Source organism: Dunckerocampus dactyliophorus, chromosome 10, assembly GCF_027744805.1.
Source record: "Dunckerocampus dactyliophorus isolate RoL2022-P2 chromosome 10, RoL_Ddac_1.1, whole genome shotgun sequence".
In the NCBI taxonomy this organism is placed as follows: Eukaryota; Metazoa; Chordata; class Actinopteri; order Syngnathiformes; family Syngnathidae; genus Dunckerocampus; species Dunckerocampus dactyliophorus.
In genome coordinates, this window is record NC_072828.1 from 2,112,280 (window position 1) to 2,125,251 (window position 12,972).

The 12,972-nt window shown below is 43.7% G+C and overlaps 1 protein-coding gene across 2 annotated transcripts in view; it reads right to left on the bottom strand.

Annotated features, from left to right (window-relative positions):
• tnfaip8l1 (tumor necrosis factor, alpha-induced protein 8-like 1) overlaps nucleotides 1-12,972 on the bottom strand; it is a 48,625-nt gene that overhangs the window by 17,372 nt on the left and 18,281 nt on the right. The window lies entirely within an intron of this gene.

The following is a 12,972-nucleotide window of genomic DNA, read 5'->3' on the forward strand; positions in this document are numbered from 1 at the left end:
TTCCACAAACGATGTTGTCATGCAAGGATGGATAAATCTTTATTGGCTTCCATTGCATGTTTATTTCTAACTCATGATTGCGCTTCACCACTTAAAAATTGCCTCGCCTTTTTGCCACGTCTCCAAAAAGCGTGTACACCAGTTACAAAAGGTGGCGCACCGGCGCTGACATTCTCACGTCAGGTTGTGTTTTTATAGATCACATACTTTGGGTGGAAAACGGCGCACGCAACTTTTCAGCCCTGGTTTGTGCGTACGCAAGCTTTATAGGTGAGACCCCTGGTACTGAGTCATTTGCAGGTAAATAAATCAAATTGACCATGTGGCTTGCATTGGTTTGGTGACAGGGGGTCCTTGGAAGCAAGGCATTGAGGAAGGTGCCGATATGCAGCTTTGCATGCAAAGAAAGACGAGCACAAAGACAAAGGCGGGAAGGGAGCAAATGAAGTTCTCTAGAAGAGGCTCTGATACATCCCTGACATGCTAAACATTGCTTTGTGCGTAGGAAGCAATCATTACATTGAGGGATGTGCCGATCAGGGTTCAATTTATTTATGAGGGGTGCTATTGGCCATGTGGAAAAGTCAGGACAATTCCAAGGTCCCTTGACTGCCAGGGGGCCCAAAAACAGGTCATTAATCCATTCAAACCCAGCCATTTTAAACAATTCAATCACTAACGGCCATTTTAGATGATTTTGACTTCCAAGGCACACAGAATATTGTGTTGTATGGTTATATAAACATGGAACCTACCAAAACAAACATTACACTCCCCTCTTTCATCAGAAATAAAAAGTTTGTTTCTACCTTTTCCTGTTCTTTAGTAATCAGCAGTAGAACATAGGTAAGTTTCAGGAAAATATCAGTTCCCAACTAAAAAGGGACAAAACCAACTTTTCATGAAAAGATACATTTAAAGCATAACTTTCACTTTGACACAAATATTTGTTGCTTTTGTGACAGCTTAAATATCTAAACAACTATACCACAACATAAACAAAACAAAAAAAGGGTTGATTTACATCAAAATAATTTATTTACAAATATAACACCACAAACTATTTACAATTTTCACATTTGGAACTAAACTGTGTGTGTGCACGTGTGCGCACACGTGTGTGTGTGTGCGCGTGCATGTGCATGCGTGAAAATTTCCCTACAATGCGTAGCCTTCTGCACGCTATGCTCCTCCACGCTCTCCCACTTCCTCCTTGCTGTCGAGTGTGTTTTTACATGCAAATATCAACGCCGAGCTCTTATCAAATGCACTTCTGCCACCTTGTGGCCGTTTCAATGGCTTAAAACTGCTCTAACAGTGACATACTTAAGCGTACACTCATCACCTCTTTTTGCCTCTCATGCAAAAAAACATAAAAGAGGTATAAATACGTCTTTGGGATCGGGCGTTCGGGTTTATAAAAACGTCTTTGGTATTGAACGAGTTTGTACATTATAGCGATCTAATTTATCTTATTTATTATTTATTGTGTAAAACGAAGACATGAACAACATCTGAATGCCGACCCATCATTATTACATGGCTGTTTGACGGGTGTAGTAAAAGGCAGTGTGCTAGCATGAATTAACTTGAGACAAATGTGCACATTAGCACTCAATAAGTCATCAAAACTTACCTTTGTGCATTCCCACATAGTATCAGCATTTGACACCAAATACAGTCAAACCTGTCTTACCGGCCACCTTTATAGAACGGCCACCTGCCTATAGCAGCCACTGAAAAATCCCCCGCAGCAAATTTACATGTTATAGACCCCGTGTATAGCAGTCACCTGTCCAACGCGGCCAGCGGCCACTCATTTTGTCTCCCTTGGTCAATATCTGACCGCATATAGCGGCCAAATTACCGACTCAAGTAGAAGCTTCATGCACGAAAAAGTTTTGTTTTTCAATCAATGAAGCCGTCGTGTGTAGACTTTAATTACGGAGTCCTAGCTCAGTCACAATCATTCACAAGATCCACACAAACTGTCAGTTGTTCCACATAAAAAAGCCGTCTTCTTTTGAGCTTGCTATTTCCTGGTCAAACATGTAACTTTAAGAGCATTTGCACCAAAACATTACCGCAAAGTATGCTGGGAACAGGACGTGCTCCCAGCGACGCTACAATAAAAAAAAAACATACACTAGCAAGCATGCGGCAGTGGGAGCAAATCTGAGTTGTGTTGTACTTAATTGAAGTATTTTAGAATGTACTCACGTTATTTTTCATCAATCCTCATCCACAAATCCATCAAAGTCCTCATCTTCTGTATTCAACACAAACAAAGCCGTCTTCTTTTCCGTTCGCTACTAGTCTGTTAACTTGTCAGTGTTATTCAGCTCCGAAGCAAAGAAGGAAACTTCTCCTGTTGCTTCTGCCAACTTTATTTATTGAACGCGGCCACCAGACAGCAGCTCAGAACACACACACATCTCTCAGCATCGTCTCTCCTTCCTGCTTGCCCACAAGGCAAAGGTTAAACAAGCCCCACTACATAGCTGTCCAGCCAATGCCTGTAAGAAGTGACACCGTTTATTTCCTGGTGTGCACTGGTCAATACTGTAATGCCGCTTGTTGTGGGGAAGGAGAGACTCACGTCGCCGATGCACTTTAATGGCTTTATTAATAGCGGAGAACACTGCAGGACTTTACATCCACGCCAACATAAACACACTTCCCAACTCTCTCCAAACTCACAGCTAGCACTGAGCCTAGCTCTCCTGCTCGGGACGCCCACCGTCACTTCCTGATGAACTAAAGCTGTAATGACACTCTGCCGTATAAAAAGTAAAATATTAAAAACAAGCGTAAGACATTACTAGCACAGCTTTGTTCTGTGGGTGGTGGATATATTCTATCAGTTATTATTAAGCCTATAGCTTCCTTTTAGTAAGTAAAAACCTTGGCTATGATTGCACTACATTGTCATGTAGACCTACAAAGTACACTTGGAAGAACAAGAGGTGAATAAATGTATTGCAACTGATGTGAAACTGATGAGGGGTAGGATTAAATAAGCTTTGCTTCTTCCTACTCCTTTTTGGACATGCAAAATTGTGAATTATACTATGTGATGTGCTACTGTTTGACTCATGCATGTTCAGGATTAAAACCATGAACCATGATAATAACAAGCCTAGTAGTGCTGTACAACTTTTATCCGCAGTCCACAGTGCCCCCTACTGGTCAACATTATTATTATTATTTGTTTCCCTTTTTTTCCCTCTACTGGTCAACATTCAAACTGGACGCCAACCTGTCTATAAAGGCCACCTGTCTATAGCGGCCACTTTTGCAGACTCCCTCTAGTGGCCGCTATAGACAAGTTTGACTGTATGAGGTGAAAGAAAAATGGTAAAAATACAGTAGTAGTCTATCTGTGCAGAATGATATAAAGTTAGCACACCAACAATGGACTTGCGTCAAGTGAGCCGGATGTAACAGAGAGAATCCGGCCACTTTTCAAAATAAAACATCATAGAAATTATTTGTTCTTTCTGTGCGGCCCGGTATCTAATTACCCGCGGCCCAGTGGTTGGGGATCACTGAGTTAGGGCAAGACACTACAGTGCACGAAAGGATCGCTGCGGCTGCAATCGTACTAACCACAGGTGTTGGGCTTTTGTGATTGGCGTTGATATGCCGATCATGCGATATTTCACGGGAATCGGACGATACTGACCGATGGGCGATCCATCGGAGCACCCCTAATTCCAATTCCAATATGGGAGTCAGTGTGATACACAATTCCCTCCATTTACATGCAAAATGTGGCTGATGAGGTTGTGTATTCTGATCCTGGTTAGTACTAGAAGGTAGCGCATCTACTACAGTGTGACTTTCACTCCTTTCCTCTCTATCGCTCCCACTGCAACGCCTCTCCAAGAATATCAATAAGACTCCTTGGAGAGTGTCAGCAGGATGCTTCCCAGGGAGGAAGACACGCAGGGAGGGGGGGCAGATAGCTGGGTTGAATGGTGGTAGTTGGTTGCGGGGCAGGCGCTACATATCAATTGTGAGCAAGTCCGTGGGGAAAAACCTAAGTGTTGGATGAGAGGTGACTTCTATACAGTCTCCTGATGCATCTACTTTCAAATCTCTTTGCATGGACAAAGATCATCCGGCACATCACAGTCTTGCTGCAGGAAATCCTGCTCTGACGCAATGTGTGCCAAACAGATAACAAGGAGGAGACACTAATGATCGAAACAGAATTTGTGTGGAGTTACTTTGTGGTACACGTAGCCTCAGCGCTTACCTTATCTGTGCAGCCTTCCTGACGGATGTATCACAGCGGAGGAAAGCGCGATAATGGATCATGTTTGCATTAAGAAAAACAAGCTGGTCTCTTAAGATTCACAGTGCTCCGTTAAATGCGCCCTCGCCAGGGACCGCTGTCATCCAAGCTGTCAAGACGGTGCCGCTTGTTGAGGAACGATAAAGACAAAGGATGGGGAAAGGAGGCCGTGTTTGTCGTTGCCTGACATAAAACACTTCCAACTCTCACTCATCTGCGTCATTGGATTCTCAGGGCATTGAATCCATCGCAACTGGACTGTTCAGGTTGTCTAAGAAGATGTTTTGCCTCTCATCTGACTCGAGCTGTCCTATCTAGTCTGATGAAGTCTGCTCGGATGACAGGCGAAACATCTTCTAAGAATCCTGAAACGTCTTTGAGGACAACCTGAACAGTCCAGTTGCGATATAGGCAATGCCCTGAGAACTTCCAAGTCTTGTTATTAAGGCTGCACGATTCTACAAAAAAATGGCCTGACAGCAAGATGGGACTAGATAGGACTGTCCTATCTAGTCTTTGAGCATGAACTGATGACCCCTGCTCGGATGAGAGGCGAAATGCATTCCAAGACAACTTGAACAGTCCAGTTGCCATCGATTCAATGCCCCAACAGCAAGATGGGACTGGATAGGGCTGTCCTATCTAGTCCTTGAGCATGAACTGATGAAGCCTGTCGGATGAGAGGTGAAACATCTTCAAAGACAACCTGAATAGTTCCGTTGCAAACGAGGCAATGCCTTGACAGCTAGACAGGACCGGATAGAACTGTGCTCTCTAGTCTTTTAGCATGAACTAATAAAGTCATAAATTATACATACTTTTGACATATTATGTAGTGTGGAATGTTAGAAAAGGTATGATATCACTCAAACAGAGAACAATAGTCGGCATTTAAACACGACTTTACTCGCCACCAACAGAGGAAATATATAGTTAAGTATATCGTTAAATATATACATTAAGTATAGCTAATATTATACTGTAGTTCAAGACTTTGTGCCGTCTAGTGGATGTTTCTCACACTTTGCAAATTTTTCGGACAACGTTGGTTGTTTGAGGGAGCCAGAGGTGCGTTTCCTCCTCTCAGTGGTCTTGCAAACATCCTCATGCTGTTTTTTGTGATGCTGCTTCAAACGCGCAACTTTAACGACACCACGCCTACCCCTTGCTATTTTGTTAGCACGGTAGCACACACTGTGTCTAATCATGTGGGCTCTCAGAGTCTGGAATGGACCGCTTATATCGGAGCGCTTGTATCGGACGTTTTAGATGCAGGCCGATATAATCTGATACTGTATCTGATACTCATTTTATTTGCTGGTGTCGTACCAATATCCGATATCAATGTCGGATTGGGACAAGTTGAATAAAGACAAATCAATTCATCAATGCGATCGCTCCGCCCACGAGCTGATGAACGATTGCCAGCCAGGGCAGTGCAACCAACTCGCACTGGTCTTTCATCATGCTAATGAGTCCTTGAGTACAATGGATGCATTTGTTATCAAGTAATATTTTTCTAAAATTGGACATCTTGAAAGTGGTGTAGGACTGAGATGGCATGTTGAATGTTGAGTGTGAATCCAGACTGCAATTCCTTCTCTCTCGATTTTTTTGTGCAGCTACGAGTTGTTATGCTAGGATCCATCTTTTAAAGATGCAATGAGACTCAACATGGATTCCCTTCCTCCATGTCCTGATGGCGAGAAAAAGACTTCATGAGGAAAAAAAAGGTCCCTGTGGGACCAGCGCTAGGAATGATGAAAAGACTTTGGATGCAGGCTATTTCCTGGTGACTTAGCAGCACGACTGCCAAATACACACGTCTGCAATGCTGATACAGTGTCTCCACAATGTTTCCACACTTCCACCACGATATCACCACATTGTCTCCACTAGTGACCCAACAATGACTCCACAAGAAATCTAAAGCGTCACCTCAATGTCCCCACCCCCCGCCCCCTTCCACAGACACACACACACGGTTCCCATCACAGTCCCCTCAGGGTTTTCACAGTGCACCTACAATATTTCCACTAAGTCACAAAGATGTCCCCCCCCGGTGTCCACGTGTCCATAAGCTCTCTATATGTCTTCTTCTATTATGGCCACAATGTCAACCAGAACGTCGCAAGTTCCACCATGTCCCTCCACTCCCCAACGTCTCCACTGTGTCTCGTCTTTTCTCCAGTGTCTCCACTATGTCCCCACTGTTCCTTTACGGTGTCTCCATTATGTCCCCGGTGTGACAAAATATTCACAAATCTGTGTCTCAGTATCCCTTTTTTTCCTCCGCTGTCTACAATGTCTGCAATATGTCCTCATCCACGTCTCCCCATGCCTTAACGTGTCCTCTATGTCCTCAGTGTTTCTACTACTATTATGTATGTACGTGTCTCCACTGTGCTTGACCTTTTCAACTTTCCCCCCCAACCCTTTTAAGGAAAACTTTATGCTACTGAAGTGACATTGAATTCCTCAATATTACAAGCTTATTATTGTAAAATGTTACGTTTTTCTAGTTACTATACACCTTTTGTCTCGTAATATTTTTATTCTTGTAAAATTACTACTGATTTTTCCATTTATGCTGTTTTTTTCTTGCAATATTATGACTTTCTTCCCAGACTACTTTGAATTTCCTTTCATAATATTTGGGTTTTATTCCCATAACATTACATATTATAACCTCTGACGTAAAAAATAAAGTTATATTTCCTCATAACATTAAACGTTATTCTCATAAAACTACGGCTTTTCTTCTTAGATTACAAATTTTTTCTCTTAATATTAATGACTTTATTCTTGTAAGATTACTGCTGTTTTTTCACTTTTGTTTTTTTCCTAGTTTTCTTGTTCAATGATATTTTTTAGAATTTGTGCCGCGGGCCAATAAAAAAAATAACCGTGGGCCACAAATGGACCCCGGGCCGCACATTGGACACCCTTGGTCTTGCCGATCCGATCCCGATCCTTTTTTATTTTTTTTATAATAAGCTTTTACAAACATGAATTTGTGGAATTGAATATGGTTATAAAAATAGCTCTTCAAAGCATTACAAACAATGCAACCAAAGCATTGCTGAATGTACTTTTTTGTTACCAACAATATTGTTTGACTTTTGTAAGAAACCTCTGTGAGCCACGCCCAATAAATAAACTCTCTTCAGCGCAATCGCCATTTAATGACATGTTGTCTCCACGTGTCCCCATTGTCTCCATTGTCCACTTTAGAGTGTCTGCACGTTGGCTTCACAGTGTCTTCTCTACGTCATGATGGCGTACCGCCACGCCCCTCCGCTGTAACGCACGCAGCCAAGGTATAGCTCAGGAAACGTGACTCCTGGAGGCGATGCCTGACCTCCTCCCACGTGGGATGGGTGTCTTGTGATGGTGAAGCAAAGCGGGTCACAGACTCATGCAGGTGCAGACGGCCTGCTCCAGGCGGTGTGAAAGCCGGGTTTACAGGTCAGGCAAGGAAAACAAGTAGCAGTGCCAAAAACAACACGACTACCTAATAAGACACAGCAAAAAAAAACAAAAAAAAAAAACACCAACAATAAACAAACCCGCTCGTGGCTGCTCGTATTTTGAGGTAGTTTGACGGAGACCAAGCAGAAGAAGCGCCTTCGGTCTGCGCTGGCCACGCTCGCTTGTCAATCAAAGACCTGCGGAGATTGAGAGGTGAGGAAAGGGCAGAAATTGGATCCTGCTGCAGATCCCGCCCCCACTCCATCATGTCAGCAGGTATCACTTGGAGGATGGGCACGCTCGTAATACCTGCTGACAATATACACTGGTGTGAAAGTGTTTGCCCCCCTCCCCTTTTTGCATGATTGTCACACATAAATGTTTCAGATCAAACAAATGTAAATATTAGTCAATGACAACACAACTCAACACAAAATGCACTTTTTAAATGAAACTTTTTATTATGAAGGGAGAAAAACAATCCAAAGCTACATGTCCCTGTGTGGAAAAGTGATTGCCCCCTAAAGCTAATAAGTGGTTCTGTGTGGAGTTTGCATGTTCTCCCCGTGCATGTGTGGGTTTTCTCCGGGTACTCCGGTTTCCTCCCACATTCCAAAAACATGCATGTTAGCTTCATTGGTGACTCTAAATTGTCCATAGGTATGAATGTGAGTGTGAATGGTTGTTTGTCTTTATGTGCCCTGTGATTGGCTGGCGACCAGGCCAGGGTGTACCCCGCCTGTCGCCCGAAGCCAGCTGGGATAGGCTCCAGCATGCCCCCGCAACCCTAGAGAGGAGACGCGATATAGAAAATGGATGGATGGATGTTCAGCAGTGGTTTTGGTCTTGGAACTCTGCCATGCAGGCCGTTTGTGTCCAGTGTCTTTCTTATGGTGGAGTCATGAACTCTGACCTTAACTGAGGCAAGTGAGACCTGCACTTCTTTGGATGTTGTTGAACACGATGTTGAGCACGAGTTGAACACCATGTTGTTGTTGCTGTTGTGGGGTCTTTTGTGACCTCTCGGATGAGTCATCGCTGCGCTCTTGGGGTCATTTTGGTTGGACGGCCACTCCTGGGAAGGTTCACCACTGTTCCATGTTTGGCCATTTGTGGATAATGGCTCTCACTGTGGTTGGCTGGAGTCCCAAAGCTTTAGAAATGGCTTTATAACCTTTTCCACACTGATAGATCTCAATTCATCTCAGTTAGTTATGTTTTAACGGGGTTGGGGGGGGGGGGGGGGGGGGGGTAATTTAAAAACTGCATTTTGTGTTCAGTTGTGTTGTCTAATAATATTAGACAACATTAAAATATTAGATATAATATTGAATATATCTAATATTTGTTTGATGATCTGAAACATTTAAGTGTGACAAACATGCAAACAAATAAGAAATCAGGAAGGGGGGCCACGGACTCTCCTGATAAACCATCAGGGTAAAAAAAAAAAATCAATCATGTATTGTCTCTCTTTTGTGTTTTTTGACAAGTACTTTGGTCGACGGCAGCAGAAAGTGTCACGACTGGCATGCTCTTCAGGGACCACGGGTCACGTGGGCCGGGGCGGCAGGCGCCGTGACCCTGAAAGAGACGTCAGCAGAGCGAGGCCTGGCATCGCGAACGCGGAGGATTTAGCGTTGAAAAACATTGTGAAGAGTCATCAATCACTTTGGGATTATGCAGCAAAACACAAACAAGCCGATAATCAGCTGCTGACAGCAACCTTTTTTTTCTGCTCACGGATGAATTCTGCATATTAAAGTCCGCTCAAATCTTGTTTTTTCATCTCCCCAGGTGTATCAAAACAAAATTACTCATCCTTTGTTCAGCATCTTTTCAAAAACGCTTAAGAAATGCAGGCATAAAAAGAAGCAGCCTGATAAATAGAAAATGCCAGAATGTCAAGAAGCCAAACGGATACACAAGCCGCACAATATTTCCACGTTGGCTGTTTCATTTAAACATCAAAACCTTTCAAAGGCAGCCTCACTCGGAAAGCCTGAGGCAATATAAACAATCCATTCATTTACGAGCAACAATTCAGTCCAACTGATTGGCCATTAACCTTGTTTTCAAGTACATCATGGCTGCACTACTTGGCTGCAGCCAGCAGAGGCGATGTTGATTCAGTCTCGGCTAGTTTGTGGGTTACAGCGGCGGTCCCCAACCTTGTTTGACCCAGGGACCGGCTCATGTTCCCACGTATTTACTTATTATGTATTTGGTTAAACAGTAGCGACATCAAATGAAAGAATTAAAGACAGTAACAAGACAGCACAAAACGAACACAGACCCACCATCCTCCAGCAGACGTTTGATGCGTGTGGTAAAAGGCAGTGTGATTTAACTAGCTAATGAGCTAATATGCGCATTAGCACTCAATAACGTCATCCAAACTGGCGGAGGACCCGTCTGTATATAGGTGGCATCAAGCACAACAACATACTTGCTCACGGTGCAACGAAACGAAGCCACGACACATCCACAGCACGTTAACGCATCACATAAACCAGCAACTAAGCGCGAAACATAACACGTGACTTAAAACTTATTTCCAAATGCCCGCAAGGCATGCTGGGTAGTCCAATTGCAACAGCAATATGAACTATGAACAATAAAAGATTGGATATGAAGAGTATGTGAACTCCTCCTTGTTTACTTCTCCGACGACCTCAACATAATTTTCAATCCAGCAAAAATGCGACAAACACGGCAAAAGACACGGGAGAAAGAGTAGCTTCTGGAAGGGATTCATGACACCAACCAAGGTTCCACTGTACTGGACTTTGAATTCAAATTGAGGGATTAATGTGCGGGATAAATGGAGAGCTGAGAGTGGGTGTGAATGTTTGATCCTGACCACACATGACAATAAAGTTGCCGTGAGAAATCCTGAATGAGGAAAGTTCCCTCCACAGCTTCTGCCCCGGCTGTATGACATAATCCCCCCTCCGCTGGGAGAGAAACAATAGACAATCCCGCCTGTTATATAAAGGTACATCCGTGCTTTGTGTTCACAAGTAACCACTCCAAGCAGCCTCGCTTGTATCAACAGCGGGACACCGGGACCGGAGCGGGCTGAAATTTCATCTGTCTAACTTTTGTCACAGCCGTCTGCATGGATGGATTTGAGGCGTTGCGTAAGCCGGCGTGATCTACATGTGTGCAGCACTCATCTACGTACTTCACGCAGTTGCATCAAAAGCTCACGTGTGGGCACATGCGTGATTGGAATGCAGCGTGATGCTTTAAGGTTGCTCTCATCTTCCCACGCAGCCTGTCAGGTCCTTACACGGACTGGCGGCCTCTCCATCGGACGCTGTGCCCCCCTCCCCCGTCGGACCATTTTTCTTTCCAAACCGTTTTCCAGGATCTAACATATTCCCGCTGACAATTAATAATTAAAACAAGGGCATATAATGGCTGGCTTATTAATCATTCAGCCAGACGATTTGGACGGAAATAGACTGCAGGGCGAGTGAGGGAGGTCTGCTGCAACAGGTTGACGCAAAGATATGACGACCTGCAGCACACACAAGAGCGGCACATTGGCCTGCCAGCTGATGGCTCTCATGCAGGAACATCAGTCAGTAATATGCATGTATAATAACAATAATCATAATAATAAACCACAGTGCCCGAGGGGCAAAACAACACTCGCTGACATTTGTTCTTGCATTAAAATGCACACACATTATACTCCAGTTTCCCTTTCTTTGACAGTCAAGTCCAAGTTTGAAACCCGCATTATTATTTATGTTATAATTAGAATCGGCACTATATTTAATAAAACACACACTAGCGCTAGAAGGATGACTGATGTCTAAGCCAAGGACATTTTAATTAAGGCCACCGCTCAAGTCACATAATGACTCATTTTCCCTCACCTCCAGCCCACACAGCCTAATTTGTTAAGTTGGCTTGCTTTTATACAGCCGGGGTGGGAAGGTCGCACCGTTGTGTTGTATAAATTAGCCCTTGGCCGCAAATCATTTTGTCAATCATGTGGAATTTGGTGGTTTTAACAGTTTTGTACACACAAAGTTTAGCATATTCATCCTCTATTGTGTTACGGTACGTTGTTTAATCTTCTTTAACTTTGTGTATTTTTATTTTGCACGCCCTTATGGTTTTACTATTTTTATTTATTTTATTACCAGCCTGTGTTATGTTGCGCCACCACACCGCAAAAAGTTCCTAGTTTGAGCAACCTCAACTGACAATGGCAATAAAGAACTACTCTGACTGTACCAACAAGCAACCAGCACGGGAAGCAGTTTGAACCAAACCTGTTCAACGGCTAAACGGGCTGCAGTATCAAAAGGAGGGATGCTCAATATTTATTTTTTTTTAAGATGATATCAATAATCAATATCGTTTATATACACAGGTGTCCTTTGCAGTATCACGGTTCAATCATCGCTACCTCGAAGGCCTGTCCCGATAATCCGCCTGGATAAATTGACGTGTGCGACATGTACGTATGCCCGTTCCGTTTCCTCGTCTCGCTGTAGCACACAAGCTGGATGTCAAGAGGGTTCGCTCTGCTTGTGTCTGAGCGCATTGGTTGTATGGTCAAATGAAGGGAAAGAGTAAGCCTCCTGTCAGCTATCCAGCGTCTTTGTCACAGCACGTGGAGGCGGGGGCTAGCTACATAGTGACTGAGTACGCAGAGTGCTAGCTAGCAGTTAGCAAGCAAACGCTAATATGAATGAAAGCACAAAAGCAATACCCCATTTTCAGGCTCACGGCGGGGGGGAAAAAAAAGTTTAGTTCATAAATGCTTGCCAACTCTTTCATCTCAAATCAACATGCGTAAAGGTACTAAGCAATTTCAAAAACGTCATCTGCAATGTTTTAATGGAAGCTTAGGTTAGCTTCAGTGCATATAGAGATGGTTTCACTGTGTGAAAATAAAGACAGCAGCCGTCAGATAAGTTAGAAAGAAATTGCATACACAAGCATTTTCAGCAACTGTACAGCAGAGGGCGCTAAAGTCAAAGCAACTGTCTGACCCACAGACGGCTATTCCCAAATGGGCTTCTGGTCAATTTCTCCCCGTATTTATATCCAAATTCTGGCCTAGCGGACCCAAGTGTCCACGAACTTCCGTCTAGCGGCGCCAAACTTTGACTGGGCGTTGTTGGAGCGGTGATGAACTTTGCCGTGGTGGAAAATTTGCCGCTCCTCACCGCTCG